Here is a 12,081-nt window from a genome sequence, read left to right as displayed (position 1 = left end):
AAAGCATCTTGTATCACCTTAATTGGAGTTGAATAGACGAAGATATGCTCTATTTATTACATGGAGGTCACAAGACTAATTTTTGGAATTCCAGGAACTCTAGTTTTGCAATTCCAAATTACTCTAAAATTTCAATCACTTTGCCCTAAGAATTAGGTCCAGGTCAAAACATAAAAATTATAAATCTATGTCTTAAGAAAAGTTTGGTATAAATTACATCTCAATTGGAGCTCTATAACTCAACTTATAACCAAATTAGTATAGACTGCTCACTGGATATACTATCCTGGCAGCCACCAACCAAGGACTCATAAAGAAATGATTTCCATAACAAGCTTAGACAAGCACTTACCTTAATCTAGTTTCAACAATATACTTTCAATTGCAACCACTTTTCACTAAGAATCCTCAAGCCAAATCAGTGTATGGATCTTGAACAGCCACACCAAAAATTCTACCTTACTAAACTTGAATTCTTTCTTCACTTTTACTTTGATTTCATGGCTTGTTCTTCAATTCCTTCAATTCCATCACAAAATAGCATCTTAGATCTATGAATTAGGGTTTTCATTTGAGTTTAGGTGAAAGAAAATGAAGGAAAGATGAGAAAGAGAGGTGGCCAACTGAATAAGGGGAAGAAGAAGAAGACCTTTTTTTTTTATATATATGCTTAGATTTTTATTTCTTCTTTACATGTGTTGGCTTGCTATTGGTCCTCTCTTTAACTTGTTTAATTGTTGATTAATTAACTTAATAAAGCATACTTAATGATTTTAATTAAACTCAATTATGTGCTAAGTTGGGAAATTTTAATTTTTCAACCCAAACTTCATTAATTTTGCAATAAAGTTCATAGGTGCCTTTTGTAAACTTTTACTTTAACTCTGCTACCATATTCAATACTTGAATTTCTTATCAAAATATATTAAATATGACTCCTAAATTTGGGGCATTACAAGTAACTTACAAAGGCCATTGACATTGTCAGAAACTTAAGATTGAAAAACTCACCACTAAGGATTTAGCTTAAAATTCCTTGAAATGGTAAACAACTTAGGTAAATATAGTAGTACATTATAAAAACCTTAAATAGTGTCTTTATACCCATAAAACACTACCATTGGTGAAAACTCGAATGACACGCCAGTAGGACATGTGTAATGCACACATTCTCTATGTGGTAGACACAATTGCCACGTTGTAACAACTGTCACTCGGACTAGATGGAATATGTGTTTGAGAGTAGAATATTCCTCTAGACTCTAGGTGATGGAAGATTCTAGTTATGAGAAGTGTTAAAGTAACAGCTCAAATTTGGGCCGTTACCAACACTAGAGTATTGGGAGGCATAAGGCCACAAGAAACCATAGCAAGCCTAAACATGACCATTCTTTTAACTCTTTTATATTATATCTTTATAAGTATATAGGTTGGGACCTATTGATAATCTATTTATAAAATTTCATTCCATTTCTAATTTCCCATAATTTACTAACATATTCTATGACCACTTCATGGAGCTCATTTCTTATGGCCTGAGCAAGGCTTCTCATCACAATCATTTACATTTTACCTTTTGAGGTGGGAATTTGTGTAAAAAGGGTTCTTTCAATTTTTTCATACTTTCAAATTCATTTTCAAAAATAATATTCTTTCTCATAAAATTATAAATAGATTTAGTATAGTTTTGTCACAAAATATAGCAATAAACACATTGCCAAACTCATACACATCTTAAAATAGCTCCATAAAATAATAAAAAATGTATAACCTATGTTATATTTAACTTTGGTGCATAAATATGTTATATTTAACTTTGGAGGATAAATATCCAAAATCTATTGACTGCTGCCTTAATCATATCTTTGAAAGGGCTAGACATAAGATGTGGAGTAAGTATATAAACCCAGTGAGTAGAGAATTGCATAGGGAAATGAAATATATTTATAAAATATATTCCAAGCACATGATTGCATCATCCTTATGAGTAGTTTCACAATACAATCAAGCCACAACAAGGTAGTTATATCACCAAAGATTCCCTAGCCCTTTAATAATCATAACATAATTCCAAAGTGCCAAGCCTATTAATGAAGCTCCTAAAGACTTTTTCTTAACATTTACATAAAAGATACCAAGGACACATAATTCATAACTTACTTAAGGTTATTTCTATAAATCTAGTATATGGATGTCAAAGACACAAAATTGCCTTACCAGACATCCCTTGTCTTTCTTTCTTTCTTTGTGAGCTCATGATGCATGCATGCTCTTTTCTTTACTTTTCCTTTATCCTTCCTATTAGGAACCATGCGGTCATCCATAGCTACCATGCATAACACAATTATAGTATACAACATCTTTGTGAATTTAATATATAATATAAATACATAGGTAATTCCTATATGCAATATATCTATTTTAAATAGTTAAATGATGCATTAGCACTTATGCATAGTAAAACATGATTTAAAAAAGCATTTCATAATTTTTACTCATTTGGACAGTAATCCTTTTACCCTTGACACTTCTAATTAAGCATCTTCCCTTTAACTCTAGTCCTTAAAACTCTACCTTTAAGTCTATTAAAAAATAGCATATAAAATATGTTTATTTAATTTCTTTATTGGAATTATGTTATACTCTATTATTTAAGATGCACGCAACCTTTACCAATCGATCATGTGCATCTTCAGCTCTCGAAGTTGCATGCATGGGCTCCCTATTGTTTACATAGTTTGACTGCCAAACCTTAATGTTTTGACTATTGAACCTGCATTTTCCAATAACCTTATTTTAGATTTACTCTTTATTTTACCCATTAGATCATCCCATTACTCATTCTCAAAGGCTAATATCATTATTTCTTCATTTATATAAGCTTTTACATCACTACTATCTAGTTTTTATTAGTTGATTAGTTTATTTTCTTCCCATATAATTTTTAATCCCTCTAACCCTAATATCAATTACTGCTTTTGAACAATGCTACCTACTCATGTTATTATTCAAATTCTCTAATTGAAAGAAGGAGAAGAAACATAACGTTGCTTACTTGTTCATGCTTCTTAGGCTTCCTATTTATGTGTCTCCCCCTCCTTTTACCTAAATTCCCCTTTTCGGTTCCCTTTAATGGACTTAAGGGTAAGGTGTATGTTTGGTTTTTTTTATTGTAAAAGGTTTTGAGAGGAAGAGAGAAGAGATTGTAGAAGAAGGAGAATGGGCAGGTTCAGGAATGTGAAAGAAATGGGTTCTAAAAAATATCTATGGTTCTCTCTACTTTCTATATTTTATCTCCTTATGTTTGACAACTGAAGTTAAGATCTTAAATGGCTAAAGGTGCTTTTATTACCAAATGCTCTAGAATCCTGACCCCTATTTACTTAATTATGGTTTTAATTAGTATTTAGCTTATTCTTTCATCTTGTCATCACTCATACTAGATTGCCATATTCCGAAAGAACATTTTGTCTCTTATAAGCATTTTCTAACCTTCATTGGTGAATGGTGTTGTGATCTCCCTCCCTTAAGAACATTCATCCCCAAATGTTCAAATAATCAAAACTATAAAACGGCAGGACATACAGATGAGCTACATTGATTTAGTTTGTTACTCAAGTTCTATTATGTTAACTCTCTAGTGATTATCCAACCCAGTACTAGGTATTTCATAAATATTTATTCCTCCTCCTTTATGAACTCCATACCCTCAAGAGATGTTGTCAAAGCATATGAGCACTGACACTTAACCATGATTGTACAATTTTCTTATTTCTACATATGGGGTTTTATCATTCATATAGCAAAAACGAAAAACCATTTTCATTCATTTTCACACATAAGAAAACACTTAAGCACTTATATATATAAAGATAAATATAGACATATATCATCCATAAAACAAAACAAAGCAAAATGAACATCCATATGCCCTACACACCTAGATAAGGCCATACATCTATATAAATCAAATTAGCTATACAATCCACAATGAGGTTGGAATAATGCATAAAAAAACATAAAATGAAAGTATAACATCTAATTGAAAACTTAAATAAACATCCAAGCAAGAAGTCTCTGGAGTTATCTTTATGTGGTATCATTGGGGAAGTGGTGGCAGCAGTGAACAAATAATCTATTGAAGAGAGTATGCAGGTGTGCTAAGTCCTACTCTACCTATACGATCCTTTAATCTAGCTACTATACTCCCTCAATAATCTATGTCACTCTTAACTCTATATGAGCGAGGTTCTCTCTTATAACACTAACGGCCTACCATCTTCTATTTTCTCTAGCTCTTCTATTAGCGCCTAGCCTCACTCTAACTATTGTCCCCTGTTCCCCAGCTCTTGGAGTTATCCCTAATACCTTTAACCCTAGAGGTACCTTTGCCCTTTTAAGCTACTCCTGCCCTTCTAACGGCAGCTCAAGCTCTCCCTGGTCCTCAGCTTGGTCCTCTTTCTAAGGTGTTGGCTCTCCCTTCCTATACACATATACTCATGCTTAAGGTAAGCTCCCATATGAGGTAAGATGGTCGAGGTATATGGCTTAAAGTCTCCCATTAGGACATGGGAAACTCAGCCTATGGGCCTATCCCCTCAGCAATAATAATAGTGGAAAAGGAGGAGCCCATAATGTAACTATCCTATAGTATATCTGAAGGCTGAGGCCATAGTGTGCATCTTCAGGATAAGAGAATCTAATTATTGTCCCTCTAATAGGCAAGTCATCAAAAACGTGTCTGAATAGCTAAGGTCAATCATATGGCCAACTCTCGGTATGATCTCATAGGTTAGGATGTGATGGATGACCTTAAGCTTGGTAAACAAATGAGAAGTGGCTAATCTGGCCTGCTCAACAAGGGTAAGGTACCTTAATATAATGCAGCTCAGGTTAAGAGAAGTATAAGGGGTGGTGGTCTATCTTTAAGTGCCTGTCAAGGTTAATCCATGATGGGGTATACCTAGCCTCAGAGCTATCATCTCAGGGGTGATATGAATGGGGTATACCCTAACATGGCTTATAAGGTAAGGTGGGTATCTAGAGATAAAAGGCTAGAGGTTGGCTTAGAAATCTCTAACCAAACTGGGATAGGTAGGTGGATAAGTGGTGACAATCTACCTCTATCCTTGTGGGATGAAGGTAGTTAGAAAGTCATCAAATGATAATGCTTGGTAGTGTTAGGGTGTATAAGCCTCCTAGTATGTTAGAGACACCTAGAGGGGAGGTAGACTAGATCACCCTTTCTCAATACAGGGCATAGGTGCTCCGGGGGTGGAAAAAGGCTCCTATGAGGTCTTCTTGTTACACCCTATGAGCTAAACTCTTCTAGCTCAATTGTACAAGCTCTCCTCAATATGGCTAAAAATTTTAAGAATGAAAAGATAAATTCAAAAGCCATATATATGGCACACACACTGAGATAGAAGGTATTAACATTTCACATTTCAAACAATAAAAAACATCATTTGCACATTTATAAATGCATAAGAATGTAACCTTATTCATTTGAATATACATATAAAATTTGTAAGTTTTTAATAAGTTTATTCCTATCAGTATGTAAGTTCCTCTAGGGTGTGCAAACTGAAATCGTAAAGCATGTCAAGTTCACAGTGTAGGGGGTTTTAGTGAAAGTGATTTTACCTTGCTTCCTTTAAGATCACTTTATGATCTTGTTAGTCTACAGAAGTTAGGTTGCCAAACCTAGGTTATTGTTCGAGACTTTGAATAGTCCCATGACACTATTTTACATTTCCTAATTGCAAACCCCTTTCATTTCATTCAATTTTCCCTCTTCACATCAATGTACATTGCATCAACAAACACATCCATAAAATACAAACATCTACGCATTAGTTTCAAAGGAACTCACTGATATAGTAAGAAACATCCATAAAATACAAACATCTACGCATTAGTTTCGAAGGAACTCACTGATATAGTAAGATTTTATTGGTAGGGAAAGGAGATACTGGGAATGATTTTCCATGCTAAAAGATGATGAGAGATTATAGGAAACTAAATAAGGGAATTTTAAAGAGGAGAAAAGGTTACAAATGCATGGGCATATAAAATGAACTGTCAAAACTGACGCATAGCGTTATAATTATGAAAACTTCGATAGCCGAACAAAATGTCGATAGCTAAAGCTAGGCTTAAATGAAAGACATTCACCTATTTTCTAGCTTTAACAGTCGAACTATCATTTTTTGACAGTTGAAACTAGATTTGGGAAGACCATTCATGTATTTATCAGGTTCAATAGCCAATTCTTGATCCTTTGGTAATTCGATAGGAGCTAGTTGGCCAGGTATTCTTTAGGAAGAGCACAATTTTATTGTGCAGATCATAAGGATTAGATTAGAATTAAAGTGAAACTTTTGAATAGCATGGGAAATAGGAGAGTTTGGTAGACTCCCTTCTTAAGATTAAAGAATTGTTTATGGTTAAAAACAAAAAGGATAATGAATGTAAACCAGCGGAAAATAAGCTATAGAATATTGATAGATAAAAGAGTTGTGGAAGTAATAATTAGAATAGTTGGTGCGAATGTAATAAAGAAACGTTATGAATATTAGTTAAAGTGTTGACTAGAATGGTCAGAGGACCAAATCAAAGTAATATTGAAGTATAGTGGATTTATTAGGGATGGTAAGAGGTGCTAAATCATGACTCAACAGTCAAGTTAAGGAAGAAGATAAGATTGAGGAATAAAATAATTAGAGTTAAGCTGTGGAAAAAAAAAACAAATAGAACAGTAAGAAATGAGAAAAACACTAGATGAGGAATTGCCACCAGGGCAAACAACCTACTTAAGACGCGTAACGATATCCCAAACTATTTTATCAGGAAGGAAATAAGTTAAACAAAAGCAAACAAGATAGTGCAAAATGGCACATAGGCCTTGGTCATAAATGGAGATGGTAAGATAATAGTTATGGACCTATGGCCAAGAAAGAGATAAGCAGTTCATATATGACCAACAAGGTCATTTAAAAAAAAAAGACTACAAAAGAAAATAATTGCTAAAACAACAGCAAGAAAAGACTAAAATATTCTAAACTAAACTGAAGGTTGCATCAAATGATCAAGAGATTTGATAAGAAAAGAGTAAAACTAAGTTCTCACCCATAGGATCGTACGAGGTCCTGGAAAGAGTGGATCCACTAGCACATAGATTTGCTTACCTCTAAAATTGAAATGAATTTGAATCTAACTTATGACAGAAGCTCATAAGAAACTTGGCACACCAGGTGAGCAACCGATGAGTAAATAGTATTGGTTAAAGTGCTAAGGAACCATCATTCAGGCCAGGAAGCTACTTAGGAGCGTGAATAGGACATGAGAAGACAACACCCACAACTGTTTAGAGACTGATACCAGGTAAAATTTTGAGGACGAAATTTATTTTAAGAGGGAGAGAATTGTAACACCCCTATTTGCATAGCCTGATATATGTTACTGTTCCAGTGACCGGTATCGGTCCGAACAATTAGGAGGATTAGAACTATGTTTAAGATACCTAGAAAAGCCCTGATTGAAAATAAATAGTGATTACCAGATAGAAAAGTAAAAATAAGAAAAACAGAACGTAAAAGGTTAAATGAACCGAGAGTCACAGCGATGGGTGACCTTCTCAGGAAATGACTGCAAGGTCAATCGTAACTCAAATTTCGAATCGGAAAATGTGACGCCGCAGTCCTTAGGACCATTGTGAACACAGTGGAAAAGAGAAAATCACAGAAAAGAATTGTTAAGCAGGTCAAATAATTAGGTCAGGAATCCGGAAGAAATATCAAATAACTAGCAAACCGGATCGAACCAGCGAGGGACAATTTAGTCAATTCACCCCTAGAGCTGACTCCTGACCTAATTTACCAATATAATCGGAGAAAAGAAAATTTCGAGATCAAGAATTAAATTAAAGAACCAAGGAAAAATAAATAAAAAAAAAGAAAAGAAAAAAAAAGGTTGAAAAAGCTTATTACATCATGCATGACATCATGCATGATGCAATAAACCTAATATTTAAATAATTAAAAATTTGGGGATAAATCTTAATAATTAAAAGACAAAATAAAACCAAAAAAAATTGATTTCTTTTTTCATTTTTCGTCACCTCTCATCTCTCTCTTATCTCTCTCTCATTTTTTCTTCTTCCACCATTGAAGCACACTTTCAAAGCTTCCTTAACCCAAAAATCAGCCATAAAATTTGTAGATTTCTTAATTAAATCTTGTAGTTAAACCTTGATAAGGAGTTTGACAACAAAAAGAAGAAGAAAGGAAGAAGTTTGGAGAGGTGAAAAATTCTACATAAAGGTTATTAATTAACCACTAGATTTTTTTTTAAAATTATGTTTATATGCATGAGTTAATCTAGAAATTGTGGAAAAATTAAACAAAATCAAGCATGGTGGACCAAATAAAAATTTGGCCAGCCTATGGGTGAATTTGATGCATTTGAATGGTTGCTTAAGTTGAATTAAGTATGTAAACTATGGATAGATGTTTAGAATGCATTAGGTTTGAATTTTATGAGTTAGGGTTTTTGGCACCTAGGGTTTGGGAGGCAAAAATGTGAGAATTGGTCAAATTGTGTGTTTGACCTTGTTTGAGATGAAAAATGGTCATTTGTGACCAATTGAGATGTGTTGGAAGTGTAAGAAGTGAGTTTAAATTCGGATTGAAAATGGCTATGCTATAGGCAGCAGACCAAGGTCCCTTTGAGGGACCAAAACTGAAAATTTACAAGTCCAATTGGTATGAAACTAATTGGGAATGAAAATAGACACAAAATTGAACATTTTTCATTTAGGAATCATGCCCAAAAAGTGACCATAGCATAGTGAACTAATTGGCCAAATCTGGATTAGGCAATCTGACCTGTACAAATTTGATAGTATTTGTTCATTTCCCCATAAGTTGGGCTAGGCAGGTCTAAATGACCTGAAATTTTACCAGTGGAAAGTTGAGATATAGACCTAAAACTTTCATGAGGAACACAAACCCAAATTATGCCCTTAACCAAGTCATTTGGCCACCCAAAATTGGTGACCTAAAACTGCCAGAACCAGTGTGGTACCCAGAAATCTGGGTTAAGTCCAATCCGGCAGCTATGATTCAAATGGCTATAACTTGAGCTACAAAACTCCAAATGGAGTGATTCAACAAGGAGAATAAAGTTAAGACAATAGGGAACATTTTCTATGAAGAAGGTTTTGTCAAATTCTAACAGAAAAATGACCAATGGAACAGTGCAACATAAGACACCAAAACTAAAAATTTGCAATTTTAGCTAAAAGACTTAAAATTTGAGAAAACAACCAAAACGAACAAATTAGGTAACCAAAATGTGGTATGTGGGTGAAATTAGAATTTCCATACCTATTAAGCATTAGAAAGTCAACAAATTGACTTGAATAGTATCATGAATAGTAACCCCGAAATATAAATTTTAAAGAACGTCAAGTTTAGCATATTAAAGCTAGGTATAAGTAGATTTGAATTTATTTTTGGAGTTATGATAAATGGTGATACTGAAACACTGTGAAACTGTGTGTTTTAGTGGAAAAGAATACCGGGAAAGAACCCGAGACATCGAGTTGAGGCCAAGAGGCGACTCGTATAAGGTTTGTGCACAACTAACTATTTTGTTACTTTTCACTTCTAAATTGATTTGAATAAGTTTATTTTATGATTTATAATTTTGTTGTGTTGAGAATTTTAATTTGTTGAATGAAATTATATAAATTAAATGTAAATTTTCTTATGCATTTAAGAATTTATTGTATGGTTTTGAGGATTGTAAATTTTAAGTTTGATGTGTTGCTAACCTTGAGCATGAATTTATGATGATTAAATATGTAAATGATTTGTAAACACTTTGTAAATAGAAATTGTTTTGAATATGATTTGAAACCACAGTTGACATGGCAAAATATATTGTGAATTCTCATTAGCTTGTCTAGTGAGATATCTCCTCTACTAGATGGGGCGAGTTACTTCCTCTCTGGCTTGCCAGTTGGGGAAGAGTTTGAATGAGTACTCATATATACTAGCTAGTCTTTGTTCCTCCCTTTTAACCTCGGTTATTGGGAGAGTATGAAATGTTGTGGTGTATAACACGGCATCTATTTGAATTTTGGGTAATGGGTTCAACTGTGTGAATTGTTGGCAATGCCCTTTAAATTATGCATAGTTTGATAAATTGTGGTTGAAATAAATAATTTGTCAGTGATTCAAAATATTTTTGTATTATTTCGAGATTTAAAAGAAATGTAGATAAATAGTTACTATTTGATCAAAATGTTATTCAAATGAATAATTTGCATGAATGAAAATATTGATTTCTGAATATTATGAATTTTGAAGAATTTAGAAATTTTAAATTTTTATTTGTTATGAATTGTCAAGCATAACTTGTATTAAGTTTTAAATTATTAGTTTGTACACCACTGAGTTCACCACTTAGCGATAGCTTTGTATGCTGTCGTAGGTGAAAGAAAATATAAAGCAGCTGAGCAAGATTACTAAAAGGCATAGTGAGACTATCTTCGGGTATATCATAGGTATACCCTTGTACTTTAGATTTTGATATAATTCTATAATTGTATGTATGAAATTTACTTTGAGCAGTTGTACCAACTCTTTTGTAATATATTTTTGGATTGTAATAAAATACAAATTATTATAAGGTTATCTTGAGATTTTATGTATTTATAAAGTTTTGCACTACTAAATTTTTTATGATCCCATGAATGTAAATATTAATTTTGTTACCTTAATGAGAGGTTTCAATATTTGATTTAATTTAAACTGTGTATTGAGTTGCTTATGTTGATTTGTGAAATGAGATTGAATAATGGAGTTGTGATTGAGAAAAATATTAGAAATGTCTTTATTTTCAGGTTTTGAAGAACTGTTTTCTCAAAATACAGACGGCACTCTGCCGAAATTTTGAATTGTGAATTTGAAATATTTTTCGATAAGCACAACTGCTCGAATGTTTCATACATATAGTACATTTACATCATAAATATGAACTAACAGGGAGAAATCTCCTTGTGTTGGTTGTACAAGAAATAGAAAAAAAAAAAATCCTGTGAATAGATATGGACAAGGCGGATAAAACGGTAGAGCAGTCTGATACAGCTAACATATAAGGAGAGGCCCCAGTTTTGCAGAGCGTTGGAGGTCCAACTGCACCAGTCCCTCCTATACAAATTATTGCACAAAAGGCCCAGCAGATGGCCATGTTCTTTCAGCAAATGGCTGATAATCTATCAGCCCAGGCCCAAGTACAAACCCAACCCCCTTAAGAGCAGCATGAAAAAGAGAAAAGTGGGAAACCCATCGATCAAAGTTTGAGTAGTAATTTGGAAAAGAGAAAAGATTTTGAGGGACCCCGAGCTCCTAAGTATGACAGAGGCGGATCTTCAGGGCGGAAGCAATCAAGAACCATTCGTCAAAGAACCAGAAGTTCCTACCCTATCCGTATCTGTGACGTTTGTGGAAAATTTCATGGGAGTATTTGCCATAGGGTCACTGGAGCCTGCTTCAATTATGGTGGAATTGGACATTTCGCCTGAGATTGTACTAGCGCACGTCGATTTATGCCACATACTACACCAGAGGAATCAGTTCAAGATTCTGATTTTAAAGGCTCATTAATAGTTAATAGGGGCAGAGGTGGAAGTAGAGACAGCACTTCGGGTAATCCTCGCACAATGGACCAACCTGAGCAGAGGAATACATTAGAAAGAGGGAACACCATGCATCAAGGGGAAGAAGCAGAGACTTCAGATGTAGTTGCTGGTATGTTCTTAACTTTTGGAAGGAATAATTATGTATTATTTGATTCCAGCTCTATTTATTTATATGCTAATGCAAAATTATATGTTCTACTGCTATTCCCTTGCATGGAGATAAATTTTAATGTGTTAGTAATTAGTCTTTTAGGATAAGAATTACGATAATAAGCGTGAATGGAATTAATTTTGGAAAAGTTTCTAGTGAGAGACATCTCCTAGACTACAATAAATTATAAAGTTAATTAGTAAGCCTAATTAGGTAAGGC

The sequence above is a fragment of the Hevea brasiliensis genome, chromosome 6 (assembly GCF_030052815.1).
Source record: "Hevea brasiliensis isolate MT/VB/25A 57/8 chromosome 6, ASM3005281v1, whole genome shotgun sequence".
NCBI lineage: Eukaryota > Viridiplantae > Streptophyta > Magnoliopsida > Malpighiales > Euphorbiaceae > Hevea > Hevea brasiliensis.
Note: the sequence above shows the minus strand (reverse complement) of the source record.